The sequence below is a fragment of the Anser cygnoides genome, chromosome 5, assembly GCF_040182565.1.
Source record: "Anser cygnoides isolate HZ-2024a breed goose chromosome 5, Taihu_goose_T2T_genome, whole genome shotgun sequence".
Lineage (NCBI taxonomy): Eukaryota > Metazoa > Chordata > Aves > Anseriformes > Anatidae > Anser > Anser cygnoides.
Window position 1 is genome coordinate 63,365,850 of NC_089877.1, and position 18,226 is coordinate 63,384,075.

At 47.3% G+C, this 18,226-nt stretch overlaps 1 long non-coding RNA gene across 1 annotated transcript; it reads left to right on the forward strand.

The window, feature by feature from the left end:
* The first annotated feature begins 446 nt into the window (after positions 1 to 446).
* LOC125183058 (uncharacterized) lies at positions 447 to 17,722 on the forward strand. Its single transcript, XR_007164136.2, has 4 exons — positions 447 to 951; positions 8,823 to 8,992; positions 9,069 to 14,699; positions 15,815 to 17,722. It is a non-coding gene; the product is annotated as an uncharacterized lncRNA (long non-coding RNA).
* Positions 17,723 to 18,226: the final 504 nt, after the last annotated feature.

Consider the following 18,226-nt stretch of genomic DNA (forward strand, 5'->3'; position numbering starts at 1 on the left):
GCAGGGCTCATCCCTCCTCTGGTCACCGCTGGTGATGTTGCAGTGCAGATGGGGTGGAGGACATGCAGGTGCCAACACCTTCCCAAAACACATCCAAAGTGTGAGTGAGGGATCTGGGGACTACATGATGTGCACTGTAGGAGGGACAAGGGCATTGCAGGAATCCCAGCCATGAAAACAATACGTTTGGAAGCTTGTTGTGGCTCAGAGATGGAGAACACCAACACAACAACGTGTGGGGCTTTGCTGGCTCTTCCCGCAGTGCAGGCAGCACTCAGCTACTCACCCAGGCTCCTCTTCCTCAAGGGGAAGAGGGCTGCTCTCCTCCGAGCACACGGGCTCAAGCTGTTGTTCCTGAGGTCTGTGTAGCCATGGAGAGCTCTGTGGTCATGTAAACATTACACAACCACGAGCCCCTGCTGTCCGAGGGCAGCAGAGGCACCGCCGGACTCCTCCTCCTTGGCCTGCTCTTCCTGGGGGTGTGCAGCGCTTTGTGAAGTCATGGCAGCAAACTCCGGCGGTGCCGGCAAGCCCACGGCCCGCTCTGAATTACCCTCACATTGCTGAGGGGATGGGTCACATTTCTGGGAATCCGCTCTGACCTCCTCTGGAGATGCTCTGGCATCTGAGGATGGAGCGAGGGAACAAATAGATGCTTCTTGCCCAGCCTCCGGTTCCACTTGAGGAACTTCACAGCTCGGGGTGATTAACAAGCTCCTGGATCCTCGCAAATGGGGCCTTGGCTGGTGGACAGGCCTCCAGGAGGTAGGGTCAGGATGAGGCAATGGCTTGGGCAGCACTCCTGGGGGGCGATGGGGCAAGAAGCAGGAGGAGGGAGCGCTCTGGATCTCCCCATGCACTCCTACAGGGCTGCTCCTGGTGACAGCAGGACATCGTCTCCAGCACAAGTCCTCAGGGTGCTCCTGGACTCAGGGGCAACGTGGCTCGCAGGTAAGTCCACAGCCTTGTCTGTGATGGGGAAAATAACTATGGACACCTTTATTTCTGCACAAAACTATATTTGTTCAGAGAAAGGAGGAATTCTGTCCTGTAGCTGAATTTAACACAGATCGGCTGATGCTCCCTAAACCATTTTACCACCTACAGGTACAAAGCTATTAATTTGCACACTGACGTTTTCTTTAGAATTTCATTTAAAAAAAAATGCAGGAAGAAAAAAATACACATGAGCAGCTTTATCCCTTCCTGAGGAGCTGCTGGTGGGAAGCTCCAGCCCCTCGATGAGCCAAGGAGAAGCAAAGCGAGGTGAAAGCTTTTCAATTTGTCCACCTTCTGCCGTGGCAGCAGGAGAGGGGAAGCCGAGAGGGGCCGGGGAGGGCTTCGCCTCGAAGCACAGAAGCTTCCCACGAGATGGTCTTGGGCCAGCTGCGAGCCTCCTGGACCCGGCACAGCTCTGCAGGCTGGAGGACGAGGGCAAAACGCCTTGTGAGCCACTGCCAGCGTGCCGCCGAGAGGAGCTGGGAGTGCTTTTTGTGAAACAGGAGTACGATGAGCAGACCTTTTAGTGCCTATTGGAAACAGATTTTTCTTGACACACAGGCACAGAAGCAATTCCTTTGGAATGAGAGCCCTGACCAAGGCTGGGCGTCAGAGAAGGGTTTCCAGCAAGTTGCGGGGAGGAAGGAAACCCGCCAGTGGGACAGACGATATTGTCTTTTGTTTTACTTTGTAGCGCTGATTGTTGAATGCTTTTTGATTTCACAAGAATTTCTGGACTTTGTCAACTTCCTTCAGAGATTTTGCTGGGAAAAAAAATGGAACCATGCTCAGCGTTCTCCTTCCCCAACCAAACCACTCAACGTTTTCATTCAAATCAGAATTTTCCATGGATTGTAATGCATGTTCCTCAACCAGCATCAACATGGTAGGCACCGTATAGCCCGCTAGATAATATTTGTATTCCAGCAGCAGGAACTCAGGTCAGAGCTCTCGTCTGCTGGACCTTGCATAGAAGTGGCAACCTTGCTCTGAGGACTTCATAATCAGAATAGAAAAGACAAAGGGCAAGGGAAGAGAAAAAAAATACTATAAATATGCTTTAACAGATGGGGCGCTGAGGTGGCAGAAGATGAAGTGATTCATTTGACGTCATGATCATAGGAAAGCTAAGCCAAAGCGAAGAACTAAATCCATCCCTCTTGGAAGGCGCAGCACATATCTTTAACCACAGCCCATCCTTTCCCTCTGGTGCTGTTGACTTCTGGTCAAGCCTTTGTTGTTCACTAGGGGATGGCACTTGGCACAGGGCTATTTGCTGAGGATCAGTCTACTTATGGGGATGTTTCTTGGGCGATCCACCGAGTATGCCTGATAACCACTTGTTTATATCAGTCCCTCCCGAGGACACCCGTCCCCTGGGTGAAGCTTTGCTTTATGCTGGGTGTCAGCAATGTGGATGTTGGAGATCCTAGGCTTTGCCACTCTTCCGGTAATAATAATAATCATGATAACAATCACAACAAAACCAGGGCTGGATCTGAGTGGCTTTCCCCAGCTGCCTGGCAAGCCGCAGCGACGATGGAAGGGATCCTGCAAGGGTGAGCACAGCACCCATGGCACGTCCCCTCTGCGGGGACGGCAGGACAACGAGGGGTTTATCCTTCATCTGGGAACCAGAAAACATGCTTGGGCTTGGTTTCATCCCACCTGGCACACTGGCAGATCCCTGGCAGTGCTCTCTGACCATAATGGAAAGCATGTATAACACATGACCAAAATCTAGAGATTTACACCCATTTTGCGAGAGCACAAACTGGACGGTAGCCAAGGGAGCTGACCCCATTCCTTGTCCCTCTCCTGTGTTTCTTTCAGGACAACTTTTGCAGGCCAAATACAAGGTCTGGTGATGGGGACAAGCCACACACCACTGGCCCCAGGAGCAGGCGATGCTTTCCCCCTTGGGGCAGCGGCAGGGCTCGGGGGAACATGACAGCGGCGGGTGTGCTGCCGAGCCCTGCGCGGGCTGGCGTGCGGAGCGGCGGGGATTAGGGCTGGAACTCACAGTATTTGGGCCATTGTGCAATGCCGGGCAGCTGGAGGGTTTCACTTTTCAGAGGGGAAAAGAAAATATGAAAAACTAGAACCAGAAAACTCTTTTTTTCCCTCCTTTTTTTTGGACCTATCCAGAGCTTTCCACAATGCTAGTGATTTAAACCAGGCCTGGAATATGAATGCAACTCCAATATTTCTACCTTACTGAGTTACATTGATGAGTCAAGGAGCTGGCTGCGGCTGAGCGCCGCGATGTATATACGCAGGCTACAGCTGAAATCTCCCCTCGCATAGACACCTTGTCAGCTAGGGCTGGATCCGGAAGGTTAATAATGTTCTGTCCTTTTGGCTAATTCTGTGAGCATGGGAAAGAGAATATGAATTTAATTTAAAATCTAGACATTCCTTCCAGCTCTGGGACAGAGAAGACAAAGCTAATTTCACCGGCGGGCGGAGGGAGCGGGAAGGGGGGCACATCCTGAGCTCTGTGTCCAGGCTAAGTCTGGCCTGGGAGCTGGTTTCTAGGGGTGCTTGAGCCCATGGATGTAGGGGATCGGTGCTGTTGAATGGGGAGGAATGAGGCTGCACCCCAACACAGGGTGGGGAAGGTGAGCAGGTGCCTGTAGCAGAGGTCGAGCGCCTTGATGGTGGGCATTCCTTGCTGTTTGGGATAGGGGGCAGTGATGGGGAAGGCCACCAGTGTCTCCTTCTTCATGGGGACCAGGGATGGACAGGATCTCAGGGCCAGACCAGTGCAGGGAGCAGAGGAGTCCTGCAGCCAAACATCTGCCCATTGCTGAGAGCAGGCACAGGACTTTGTGCTCCACAACCCAGCCAGAAGCCCCTAAAATGGCCTCCGCTCCCTTTTCATCCCTCATCCCCATATTCTGCCTTCTCACAGTACCCCACTTTCCACCCCCCTGCCAAATAAATCTCCTTAGAGTTTAAATAAATGCCGTAGTGTCCTAAAAGTCTTGCAGCCCTGGAGAGGAAAAGAAAAAAAAAAAAAAGAAAAAAAAAAGAGAGAGAGAAAGAAAAAAGTAAAGAGAAGGTATTAAAGCTGAAAGAGAAATAGTAGATGTGCATCTTCTTCCCTTTGGTCTCTCTGAAGGCTATTAAGTGATGCAGGGTGACTGTGGACAGGTACATGCAAATAATAGGATCAAGGCAGCAGTACAAAGGTTTGTCTCCCAATCTTAATGCAGGTGTGGGAGACACAAACCAGGTGGCTAAAAGGCTCCTTTGTTTGAAGCTGTCAGGAGGAGAAGCTGATAATCTCATGCCTCATCCCTAAACTCTCTTTCAGCCGTGTCAAGGCATCTCCTCACATCAGGAAGTCTGCAATGACATGGCTATGTGCTAAGCTCAGTTAATGTGGTCCGAGGTTTAAACACTTCAGGTTGAAAGTGGATAATTGGTGGTAGTGGATTTTAAAAGCTCACACAGGTGCCTTTGAAAAGAGGTCAGGAGTCAAGTGCATCTCTCCTATGAGAAATGGTGAGCCTTTCCTAAGGAGATCAAAATTCTTCCACGGAGAGCCCCAGGGCCTTGTAAGAACTGTTATTAATTTAGTTCTGTATGTTCTAAATAATGGAAAAACGATACCACATGTGTACACGCCTAGGAACCGGGGCATGTTCGCTCCGACAGATAGGCTTTCACCTGGCACTCCTGGGCTGTTAATTAACTAATCCCTTCTCAGCCCAAGCAGGAGCAGCACAGCAGCAGCTCTCCCAGCTGGGGCATCCGAGCAATGGGTGCTGAGCACGAGTGGGGGCTGCTGTGACCTCAGCTCAAAAGGGACCCTTGGGGACAAGGGCAGACCCTCAACGAGCACCCGCCTCAGGGTACGGGGGTTGTAGGGTCTCTCACTTGGGTTTTCCAAGCAGCCCAGGGATTTGGGCCCTTGGGCTGCATCCTTGCTCCCGTGGGTTGCTGCAGCCCTCGGTTGTGATGCCCTAGGTGCAGACATTAGGTGTGTACAGCCCGTGGGCTGAGACCTCCCTGCCACAGAGACTTTTCTTCACAAAGTTGACTCTGCACCTACCTAAGCAACATCTTTAAAAGATGCCCATTCTCCCTTCTCCCTTTATTATTTTCTGTAATTGTGTTTAATTAAGTCGAAGTCGGAGGAAATTAACAGCCAATTATTTTCTTATGGTGGATTTTTTTTTTTTTGTGTTGGCCTCAAGACATAGACTTGCCTAAACATGCAGCACATGAAAGCGACTTCTGCCCCTGGCATATCGGGTTGCAAAGGCCCTGCACTTGCACCAAGCTCTCCCCAACCGAGCCCTGCACCTGCCCGGAGCTGCGGGGAAGGGAACAGGGCTCGGCGTGGGGCGAAGACAGCTGGGCGGATCCGGGCCAGAAGAAGCTGGTTTTGTCCCATGTTCAGCATGTGTTTGAATTTGCAATCTGAGCACCCGGGGTGACATGTGCCAATAAAGCTGAAAATAGCATCATTATTACTCATGTTTGCATTGAAAGCGCAGTTCAGTCTGCGTGTGTAAGTAAGGGGTGGCTATTATTAGCTCCTAATCCCACAGGCACAGATGTCCCTAGGTCTACCTGTGCAGACAGCCCCTCTGAGTTGAAAACCACGTTATTTGCCAGTTTGGTGCGTGCAGCCCAAAAACACACCGAGGCCAGGCTGTCACATGAGAGCAGGCTTATCCCAATTATGAAGGAATTTCCTCCTTGAAAATGTTCGGATGAGTTTGTTGATGTTTTTCGAATGGGATGATACGGCACTTTTAGCAATGACACACCTTCTGATCCTGCTGGCTGGATGCTCTGCGAGCAGGTGTTCGTCTTGCCAACAAAATAGCTGATCCCATCTGTCCCCCTTAAGTCTTCGGCTCTATTTGTGGCTGGGGCCAATTTGGGAAAGACTCCCACTGGTGAAAAGATGTTATGTATTTGTTATTATTTGCTGTAAACTTATTTGTCTTACAGTAGCACGTCAGAGATCAGCATGAGGCTCTGAGCAGACACAAAACCAAAAATATGGTCCCTGCTCCAGAAGCTGTAAGCTCCAACTCCACTCTGCACAATGGCTCAAAGTTTATCCCTTGCATTTCAGTTTTATATGGTGTAGCTTAAAAATGAAAATTGCTGGGAAGCAAAACCAAACAAAGTCTTCCCCTCTGCAGTGTGGAGCATGGGAATTACTGAAATGTTTCATTTTGTTTTAGTTTCTTAGATGAGAAATGATCACACTGATGCTTTCTTGCAGAAAGGTTTGCTTTTGACAAAGTGATCTTTCCTGAGGGGACAAATATCTCATTCAAAGACATTTCTCCAGCTCTGGCTGTAAGGAACTTAAGAGCAGCACTTTCCCTTTTTTATTAATATTGTTTGTTGGTGAAATGGCTTAATGGCTGCAGGGTCAGTTGACAGATAGGAGGTAACATTGTTCTCCTCCTCCAGCGAATGTAGTGTTTGGCATGACTTCAAAATAACCCTATTGTTTGTCATCTTCTCAAAATACACCATAAAAACCCTGTTAAAAGGAAAGATAACGTTTTCTAAGCATAAGTCAAGTGCCGGGTTGCCTTTTTTAAAGCTGCTTGATGAGAATTAATGGTGTTGGATCTCCTGTTTTAAACACATTTGGCCAGGTTTTCTGGAGGCACCTAATTTATCTTGAGGCTCTTTCATCTATTATCTAACTGTGAGCTTGTTCGTAGCTCATCAGCCATCCTCGTTTTGACAGGGGGCCTTGTGATGAGCAGCCAACAGCGCGCGGCGTCGGGGCCGTGCGTATCTCTGGCACGAAGGTGATGGGAAAAGACTAACCTCCTGCCACTCCTCCCAGCACGCCCCGAAAACAGAAATAGAGCCTGAGACCATCGCGCGTCCTGCCAAGCCCTTTGACGTGGTTCCTGTGCCCAAGCCTCAGAGCGTTGGATATGGTGTATTCAGCCAGGAAGAAGTCGTCACCCCTGTCCCCTTGTGAGAGCTCGGGGTGGCATTGGGGAACCTCCTCTTGTCGAGGGCATGGTCTGCGATGGAGGATTCCTTGGGTTTTGGATTGAGAATTGCTTGCGCAGACGGTGTCCATGGAGCCATCAGGAAACAGAGGAAAGCGGCAGGAGTTATGAAATAAAAATAACCTTATCTAATAAGGGAGGTGGAGGGGGGAATAAAGATCTTGTGTAAAAGCTCTTGAAACAAAGAGTAATTTTTCCACGGTTTGGACCCAAACAAGAATTATCCGGTACATGATTCAGGACCATCGCAGATGTGTAAATTTTGGGCGTCAGCTCCAAAGCTACGCTGGAATCAGCCGGAGTTTTGCAAAAAAAGTACATCGCCTCCTTTTTTCTGCTTTCAGCATCGATGTACACGAGGACTTGGAGTGGCAGTGACGAAGCTGCTGGGAAGTTTGTCACCATAACACTGGCTGTTTATGCTTTGTGTGGATGAAAAGAACAGCTTTCTTCAATTAGGCTTTGTACTTCAGCTGGCAGGCGGGTGCCGATTGTCTGAAACTCCACCTCTCCGTGCAGCCTGTTTCGGGAGCTGATGGATGCCGAGCCGCCCAGCCCGGCCCTTCTGCTAACGACAGGACAAAATGGGAGACATCCAACAGCAGCAGCAACCACATGGGTTCAGTTGAGTCCTTGGGCCTTCGGATCAGGCCTGGTGCAACTTTCTCAATGCTTTTCCTCTTCAGTTCCTGCTCCATGCAGGTGCGGGGAGCTGACATACCAAGGAGAAGGCTGCTGGTTGCTAAAGGAGGGCTCGAGCTCATTTTGAAGCCAATGGTCTGGTGGGGACAGCAGGCTCTTTCCATTGACTTCAGCAAGTTTGGAATAAGTTGCCTGGATACCTAGCAATGTAACACAGCATGTGTGATCGGCTGATAGATATTTATTTAATAAGAAACAGTGCATGGGAAGGGAACTGCCTTGATAGCAGTGTGGATTTATAAGACACTGATTGCACTTTGTCATGCAGTTTTGCAGATTGAGAGAGCTGGGTTTTATTTTGTTTTATTTTATGGTTTACCAGAAGCTGATAGCAAAGCCATGGCAAAAAATCAAAATACAACACCCACTGTAGCCCTTCACAGGGAAAACTGTCTTATAAATTAAGATCTAGAGGAATTTCTGATACTGCCTTGGAATTCCTTTAGAGTGAAATGTGTTTCCTGGGTCATACTGTGGCAGAGAAAAAGTATGCAGAGACTGAGCTGCGTGAACAACAGCATATAATAATTAAAAACAAACGTCTTCATGCCCAGGCAGGTACTCCTACCAAAAAAACCATGTCAATAGCTCTGTTATTTCTCATCTCTCCTTTTGTGCTTGTGACTCTTTTACCATAGCCACTGTAAAGGAGGAGGGATTTGGGGGATGCAGTCACTGTCCCCTGTTGGAGACCTCAGAGGCATGGCGTGGCCCTGTGCACTCACACTGCTGCTAATCCTCTGCTGAAAACAGAGCTGCTTGTGCTCAGTGTCTCGTGCCAACACAGACTCAAGCACAGAGGATGGACAAACACCCCCAGGACAAACACCCCCCTGCACATCTGCTGCGCTGACCCCTTAGCAGAACCCTTCCCAGATCAGGAAGAGGCATGGGACAGGGGAGCTGTGAGCAGTGGTGGTGCACGGGGAGGCAGCAGAGCTGTGACTCAGAAGGCAGTAACACTTCTTCATGGTTCTTGGTAATTCGTAAATGGTTTCACTGGGAATCAACACAACTGCCAGGGCTGTGAGACCCTGCTCAGCCTTGGGAGAGAGAACTGATCTTCACGCTCTCCATTCAGTCTCTCCGATTTATTTATTTATTTTCCTCCAGGCTCAAAATATTTCTTAACAATAACCAAGGGAGAAACAATGGACATGCCCAGATCTCCGCATCCCGGCTCCACATGGGCATTGTTGCAGGGAGCTGCTCCAACTCCAGCCTGGCAGACCCAGGTGCAGCACCCTTCTCTCCTGGCGATTCCCACTCCAACCCCGAGCCAGGTAATCGGGCAGCTAAATCCCTCGAAACGTCTGGGCCTCTTCCTCAGTTCCCACACTGTAATTCCTCGCCTCACAGGTGGGTTGTGAGATTAAACACATGAAAGACTCGGAGGCACCGAATGCCGCCGTGATGAGACCCATCTGACGGAGGGATCAGCTCACCGCCGCGCAGAGGGCAGCCGGGGCTGGAAAATGCCTCAGATTTTTCTCCCCGACAGCAGAATGGCTTTGCGGATAATTTATTTCCCCCTCACAAGACTCGGAGTATATTTTTAGGGAATGCAAACGTTTTGTTTTTTGCTACCTATTTTTCTTCCCTCCTCAAATAAATGTTTTTTGCCTGCACACGGGCTGGCCAGCTGCTCTGAAATTTCAAGAAAAAATCTCATTAACTCCCCCAAAGCCTTAATTGTCCCATTTATTCCAAGGCACTCGGGAAGCCCATCTTTCAGTGGCTCGCTCGCCCTGCTAACAACTCACCGTAATCCTTATCGTAATCCCCAAGAATGCTGATCGCTCGGGTGGCGTTTGATTCTCCTCGCTGATGAATTGCAGGGTATTTCATATCCTCTTGTCACAGAACCGTTCTCCTGCCTTTACTCTTTCAGCAAGGAAAGTCACTTTTATGTCTCGTGTCAGGCCTTCCCCCGCCACCAGCGACCTTTTTCTCTTAGGTACACAAAAGCAAATGTTCTGGAAGCTCTTTAAAATACCTGAGCAACTGGTAGTAAATGACTCATTTCCTGTTGTTCTAACTTTTTTTTTTTTTTTTTTTTTTTTTTTTTTTTTGCAGCTGAGAAGTTATCTTAGCTCAGGATGTTAAGACAGTTGCATGGTCTTCTGTGTTTGTGCGGGTAAACATTATCTCAGCTCATTCCTGAGCTGATCAAACTGATTTTATAAACAGCCTTTCATAGTGGAAAGAGTTTTTTTCTCCCTTTCGCAAGCCTTCTGGGCTGAAGTTTGGCCGACGCTGGCATGCAGGAAAACTACTGTATGTGTGTTTGCACTGCAGTAACTGCAAATCTGTCCATTTCAATCTTTTTTGAGTTAACACACTGGGCAAACTAGGTGGTTTTGCAATGACTTCATCCCAGGATCTCGGCAGAAAGCAGCTCGCGTACATAGCTGAGCCTGGAATGCGAGTGGGACCTCATTCATAAACTTCCTTACTGTTCCTTTACACTCAAATGCAGGAACAAAAATCAGCCAAAACAAGCAGAAATGGTGTTCCGGAGTTAGCCAAATGGGAAAATATATAGATGCACTTTTAAAATTTTAACAGTATTATTGAACCAGGATGTTTTTAACCGTGTGTAGGAGACTTTCTGTGGTATCACGTTCATGCTGTCTCTTGAATTAGACCAGAAATTTATCAAGCCTTTTTATCCCTTTTTCTAAAACTTTTTTGTTTGTTTGTTTTTTTGATAACACCTCGTTTATTTGTGATAACACCACCACCTGCTCAGTGCAATTGCAAATATACAGCTTGAAAAAATATGTTCTGAGCAGGGGGTGGTATGAACAGACTATAGTTCAGAGAAAAGGCCTTAATACAATTACAGTTGTTTTAATTAAAGCTGTTAAATAGCAAGTGGGAAAAAAAAAAAGCAATTAATTTTTGCACTTTTTCTGAGCAAAAGCACCTAAGGTCTTCATGATCCCGAAAGCACGAGGCAGATTGTATGCTAGTTGTGAACAGTAGGTTTATACACATGAAGCTGTTCTGCAGTGCTGGACTGAGGGCCAAATTCAGCCTGCAAAATCTGACCTGGAGACTCCCAAATTTACCACCCAGTGGCATTGGCTGGAGGTCACCAAAACAGGTGCTGGTGCATTTGGGGTCCTCAGGCAGGCCCCTGGTAGGATGGGCACATTCAGAGCCCCAGCCAGATGTGAGCTCCACCAGGCGGGGCCATGATTGAATTTCACTGATTTTAAGTCCCCCTTTGTCAGCTCAGCAGTAAAAATTGGGCTGGATGATTGTTGCAGTCACTGGAAGAATTTGTCTGTGGTCTAATATAAGTGCAACCAAGGAGCTCTGGCATGTGCCTCCAGCAACTTGGATTTCCAAGTGGTCTTACTTTTCAGTGCTGGACACTCCCAGGAGGAGCTGAGTTTCCAGGAGAAGATGACAGTGGGTGTATTCAGTCCAACGCAGCTGTAGGTACGGCACAAACACAATTAGAGACAGTTCCTGCCCTGGAGAGCTTGGATTCTAAATAGACAAATAGATCATCTCCAGATGGTAGGGGCTTAGGTTGAGTTGGTGGGAGAGCGCGCGGGTGTGTGGTACTTCTGCTGCTGGATGCAGACAGATGGTCGCAAGGCAAGGGGAGAGAGAAGTGCCCTAGGTGTCGGGGGGCTCGAATTCCCCGCAAGAGGCTCACAGGGGTGGGGTGAGCATGTGGTGATGGCTGCGGGGTGCTGTATCGCAAGTGGTGGGAAGAGCTGGAGGAGCGGAGGGAGGGGAGGAGGAAGGAAATCCATCTATGGCAGCTTCTGCTGAAACGCAGGGGGATGCCAGCGCATGTCGATGCCTGGTGGTGAAGAATGGATGTGATTTAACTTTGTTGGACACTTGGGAATTTATTGTAGAAAGAAGGATTGATGAGGGCACGAATTTTGGCCAACTTGTAAATGAATAGCGCAATGGCAAAGAGCGTTTTCACCTTTCACCACCACCACCAGCATGGAGCGTAGGACTCATGCCTCGGGACCAGAGGGCGGGTTGTGCCAAAAAAGCCAAACCAGAGGGAGGATTTATAGATATGTATCACAGACGTGTTTGGGTGAGGACAACGGAGAGCCCAGCTCGATGGGCACTGCCTAAGTTGTGCTGGGGGGACTGGGTGCCTCACCAGCCCCGGACAGGCCTGGGTATAGGTGGTGAGGAGCCAACAGCAGCTCTGAGGGGAGCTACTGGCAGTCACTTCTGGCTCAGAAAGTCCCCATAAGCAAACAGCTGGAAGCTGAGTAGGCTCTTGGTGGAGGTCATCTGAACCTCACACTCTTTCCCAGGCCTCTTGAGGCTTTTGGTCACTTCCAGGGACAGGATATTGGACCAGTGAGACCTATGGTCTGACACACTGGTTTGCTCTTAGAGTCCTGCTCTCTGTCATTTGCTCTGCCTTGGTCATCTCAGCCTCCATTTCAAGGGAAAGCAGCTAAAGTGAAGAGAAGAAACCACTGGTTGCCTGGGAAAACATCTGAGTATTTATTTCAGACCACAAGCACTGTAGGTGGCTCAAAGGTTTGGGAGGACGCAGATGAGAAGGCTTTGTGGGAAAGTATTGAATTTCCAGCAGCCAGAACAATAAAGGATAATAAGTGAGAGGCACCTCTCCAAGCAGACATGGGGCTTCACCAGATCGGGACAACGAGCACAGCGTCTACCAGCAGTCAAATGCCACATGCCTCTGTGCTAATTGCAGGAGTTTACCACCGAACATGGGAGAGCTATAGTATTTAACTTGGCAAGAGAGAGGTGATTTAACTGGTATAGCAGAGATGTGGTTGGGCAGCATAAATCAATGGGCTGCAAATTACACAGGAAATTTGGGTCTAGCTTCCAGGGTTGAGGAAGGTGGGAAGATGAAGGAATTAAAACCTGATACCATTAAAATATTGCTCCAGGGCACAGATGAACTTGCTCTAGTGCTTATTGGGTTACAGATTGCATTTAAAAAATGACAGGAATACGCTGCAGGTCACCCTTTTCCAAGAGCTATTGGGTGACAAAAAGAACAAATTTGGAACAGGTAGGATGATGGGACTTGCATATTGAAAGACATGTGAGTAATCCAAACTCTTTGGAAGAAAAGAAAATTATACTCAGGATGACTGGGATATGATGACATCATCTAGCCCCTCACCTGCTCTTTAGCTGGGCTAAATTTGTAGTAGAGATATTAGTTGGATAAGGGCTCATATGAACTGTAGCAGGAGTTAGACACATCAGTGCCTTTGCCTGACAAGGTAACTGGCTCAACTCATCTGCCAGATCAATATATATGCAGACTCTTCACTAGGTTGCTACCAGGAAGATTTTGGTCTATTAGGAATGGGAGCTTTGCCTATTTCTAAAGTTGTACTCGCTGTTTTCAGACTGCTGCAAGTTCATTGTTGTACATTAAGAAGGAATCCCTATGATCAACTAAGTAAGGCTTTGTAAAGCAGAGATTGTAAAGCCCAGGCTAGTAATGTCAGTGTGGAAGTGTAGAGCATATCCTTTGGAAAGACATCCAGTTTCATTTAAAGACTCCACATAACTCACCATATTTCACTCTAGACAAATGGAAAAAAAAATACACACCTAGTTTCTGGTCAGAATTTATTTAGCTGCATTTTCCAGCCAATATATCTTCTTTCTTTTTTGTTTGTTTGCTTGTTTGTTTTTCTTCTGGTATATTTAGCTCTCCATCTAGTTGGTAAGTCTATTCCATCTAGTCTAGATTGATTTTCCAGCTGCCTTGTGATTTGATTAAGTCAAGTTAACTCTCATCAGATGATTTGAAACAATCTGATCCAACTTCTTCAGATACCTTGGTAGTTGCAAACTGATCTCTACCTACTTGCAACTGCCTAGGATCACTTCTGGTAATTCAGATCATCTGTGATGCCTTTAGGGACCAATCCAAATTCTGCTAAACCAGCGTAACAGCTCCCCTTGATCTAATAGGCTTTGGACCAGCCTCCCATCTCTTTGAAACAGCAGGTCATATATCTGACAAAAGGTAAAGAGTTTGGCTAAGTGCCTACAAAATTTATTGTAATACAAGCTGGGGATAATCAGAAGACAAATTTTGTATATGTGCAAAGTATTAGTGCCCTTAATGATAAAATGTTCATGCTTGACATAATTTTTGGATGAGGCTTGAAAACGTCAGGCTTGAGCTACTTTTCTCATGGGATTACCTTGCAAGCAGTAAAGAGCAGATGGAAAAGATCAGCATAACAGGAATGAAGTGCTCCTCATACCACAGAACCCAGGATCTGTGGATGCAAGCTACTGCCACCTTGTTATTAACTGTTTGCACCCAAACAGGTATCCTCACAACAAAGGAAGAACTTTTCTTATGGGAAGAGGCCATGCTGAGTAGATTATGCTCAGTTGTCAGCTGAACCCACCTTGGGGACCATCTCTGGGCAGTCTGTTGGTCATCCCTCTGGAGGTGCTCTGCTCCCTTTCCTCCCAGAAACCAGCACAATGCCAAGGGCACAAGAGCAGTGCGGTCCGTCCACCTGTGCAGCAGAGTACAGGGAAGGCAACTGGGTACCTGCTCTATACCAGGGGAACATCATTCTTCCACCAACTTCAGCAAGATCCAGAACGAACTGGGGGCATCAAGCAGGGAGGAGGCTCCTTTGCTCCCACCTCAACTCCTACATCTACACAGCTCAGTACAGCACCAAGAAGGGGTCCCCTTAGCCATGTCTCCGCTCTGAGCAGCCCTGGACATCTTCAGCTACCCAAGAGCCTCAGAAGCAGCTACATAAAGTTCTTTGTACATGGATTTTGGGGTATAAACAGAATTTAACACCTGCCATCTGAAGAAGAGCAGTTCTGCAAATGTCCACACACTGTAGCTTCACCCTTGCAGTCTGACCTCAGAACGAACAGCGCCCTATCCCTCTCCTCTTGTGGTATTTGATGGTACTCTCCATGGTGAAAAAGGACGGCAATCTGAGCCATGCTTACAGACAGGTACCTGAACATGATGTTTGCCAGGATATTTATTTACTTTTTTTGTCTAGAGCCACAGGGGCTTCTGACAGCCTGGGCCCAATTTTCAGCTAGCAGAAGCTGGTGGCACTTGGTGGCAATCAGCAGTTACATCAGCTTCTGCTAGCTGGGAATTTGGCTCCCCAGACTTCTCCTCTGTGCTGCTTTGATCCTCTTTTTTTGTACACCGTGCTTTGGGTGTAAAATTTAATGGTGAGCAAGGGCTTTCAGCCTACTCCAGAGGGAGGAGAACTGGTTTTGGTGTCTCTAGAGCCTGCCCCAGCCATAACACACTATGAGGATTTGGGCCAGGTGCTGCTGCAATGAAGGCTGCCCTTTCATGAGCTGCGGGACTGAAATTGCGAAGTAATTGAATCAAGAGAGTGGTAGGACAGAAGGAAATTGGGGTGGAATATGGAAAAGGTCTGTCTGCACCATGTCACTCAGTTCATCTCCTTGGCAGAACCCTTTCTATCAGCAGCAATGCCTAATCTTTAAACAGATGGGCTGAAAAATCACTTTGCATTATAGATGGGCTGAGAAGAGAAGCATATTTTTAAATGTAGAGGATGTTCATGGACAGAGTTTTTCCAGAGGGCCATCTTCTCTGGGGCCCAGCTGACCACATGGGACAAACAGGTCTATCCTGTAATGATGGGAACCCTGCCAAATTCCCAATGTGCACATCCCCTGCAATGCTTAAGTGCCCATCACAAAATGCTTCAGCCTTCTGCACCCCAGCAGAGGGTGGCACCAAGGGGGAAGCTGCATTCCCTGTGGTGTCACCTCATGGGGTTGGGACATTTTGCCAGTGAAAGTGAGTCTACAGCAGAGTTTTTTTTGCCCAGAATGTGCTGGCTAGAGTTTTGCTTTTTTCATGCATCCAACCAGCACAGACAGAAAATCTTCAGTCAGGTATGTCAAGTGCCCAACATCATACTCACTAAATTTTTCCATCTTTCCCCTACCAGCACTTTATTTCACTGTTTTATTTATACCATGTTCCAGGCCATAATCAAGCTCTCTGCAGTGTAAAAAAAAAATAAAAAAATAAAATAAAATAGGGAAACCAAAGAAAGGCTATCTCTTCTTTACAGAGGGAAGACAAGGCCCAGAAGGACATGGTGACTCACCTCAGGCTGCTGAAGTGCTTGGCAGGAAAACATCCCAGAACTTCTGCCTCCTGCACCTACAACCCCCTTGGACAGTCCTGGAGCATTCTCATCTCCCAGGAATGCAACATCCTTCTTAGAAACACAAGATGGGTGAGCCACTGGGAACACGCTACTTGGGAGAACATCGAGACCAGGGAGTTCACAACAGAGTCGGAACTGCCAGTGTTTCACAGTGAGGTTATTCTCCCCTTTGTCATGTTTTTAAGAAATCTTTCTTAAAAATCTGAGTCTGTTTTTTATCCTGGCCCTCCAGCTTCTTATACAACACTGCAGTTTTTCAGCTTTGAGCTCTTTAAGATTATCCAGTCATCTCCACGTGCTCCTGCAGGAATGGCCACATGCGACTAGCACTAGTCCTTCACTTGCTGTGTCTCATCTCTAGTGGTGACTTGTAGTCATAGGTGCTTCCAAGGAAAACACCATAAAACTCTTTGGAAATATCCAGTCTTTCTAGTATTTTTGTCATTACTATTCCCATTTGTGTTGTGTAGGTTGCTGAACACAATTTCATAGGTGCTTCTTGCCTGCTCTTCATCTGTGTAGTACGCAGGATCCGCTGACGTTTGTCTTTGTGAGATACATCTTTGATCCTTCTTTGAACCGTACTAAGTAACCCTTATTATGTCCCAGGTGAGTGTGACTGTGAGTATAGGAATGTACCTTTTGAACACACAATAATAAAAAGTTGTTACGGGCTCCTCTGATTGTCAAAGGAAAAAAAAATGTGTCTGATTTTCATTTCCTTACATGCCTATGGCCCCTGGCTGTGGTGAGTGTGACCTGGGTTCCCTCTGTGTGGGCGCTAAGCTGAGATCTGGAGCAGCAACTGGGTTCCCTCAAGCATCTACTTTATTCAAAGAAGAGTTACTGGCACCTTCCAGAGGTGAAGATCTGAACTGTCCCTAGGGAAAGCACTCCTGCTTGTGTTTCATCACAGATGGAGATTAATTCAACTACCATAGGCACCTCAGAGCAAGTGATTTCAGGTAACTTTGGGCCAACAACCCAGTCCTCCCACTTGTCTGGGAGCACAGAAGACCCGGTTGGAGCTTTCAGTCTCAGACGAAAACACATGATGTTAAATCACCTCTTCTACAAGGAGACAAAGCTCTGATGCTGCTCACTTCAGAAGGGAGCGCACAAAGCTCTGCTAGGTGTATCAGCAAAGCCTGAGCTCAGGTTGACCTTACCAATAAGCAAATCCACTTGCCTTCAGACTCTGACCTCCACATCACCTTCTGCTGTGGTATTTCTCATGCAGAGCTTAGGAAAACCCAGTCCAGGAGACACAGAAGAATACTCAGACCTGCAGGAGGTGATTCCAAATCGCTGAAGAGTGTGCCAAAGGCTAGAGAAGTCAGAAACAAGAGCATATACTGTGTGTCTACCCAGCGACATGGAAGAAAAGACACTGCAAAAGCTTATCATGAAGAGTGTGTACCTTTTCTCCCAACAAACACCGAGGTAACTATGTGCTCAGATCAACCAAGAGAGAAGATGGGGAGTTTCCCCACTCACAAATGGAGATACATGAATTATTTACAGGGGGTGCACCTTATATTGCAGGTTCCCTAGAAAGCAAGCTCCTATTCTACAAAAGAAAAATCTCTTTTTTTTTTTTTTAACTTTATGAGATATCAAGTAGAATGAAGCACTGGGACAAAAGTTTCAAACACAATAGCTGTTACTATTGCTTTTGTTTGCTCAGAGGAGCAATCATACACAGCAGTGTCCAGAACAGGGTGCCTGTCAGTGAAGTCATCATGGGAAGAGATAGAGTTTACCTCTTTAACATGGGCTGAAAGGAATCTTCTTCTACCAATGCCTCTTCTTGCAGTTCTTTTTTGCTGATGACCTTTTGGATAGTAATAAACTGATCTTCAGCAGTTGTCTGGAAGATTTTCTTCTATGATTTCAAGCAAGTGATTTGAATTCTTTCTATTTTCTGATCTACAGAATAGAACTCCTATAATTTTATGGAGCTGTTACAAAGATAATTAATTTGTGTGAGACAGTCACGTATTAGGACTGTGAATCAAGTAAGTGTCCAGATAGACTCAAGGGAAGAGAAAAAAACATTCTTAGATTTCTAAGAAGCATTACTGTGAATGCACACAATAAAGCAAAGAGGTCAACAATACCCACATGACGAACATCCTACAAATGTTGGTGAACAGCAGGTACCTTTGCAGACACAGAAAACAATTCATAGATGAGTAGACAATGAGTTTTTCCAGGCAGCAGACCTGGAAGCTGACAAGAGGTTTGCAGATCCCTGAAATAATCACCAGTGAAACACAGAAGGGGAAGAACAGCAGCACAGCCCTGCTTAGT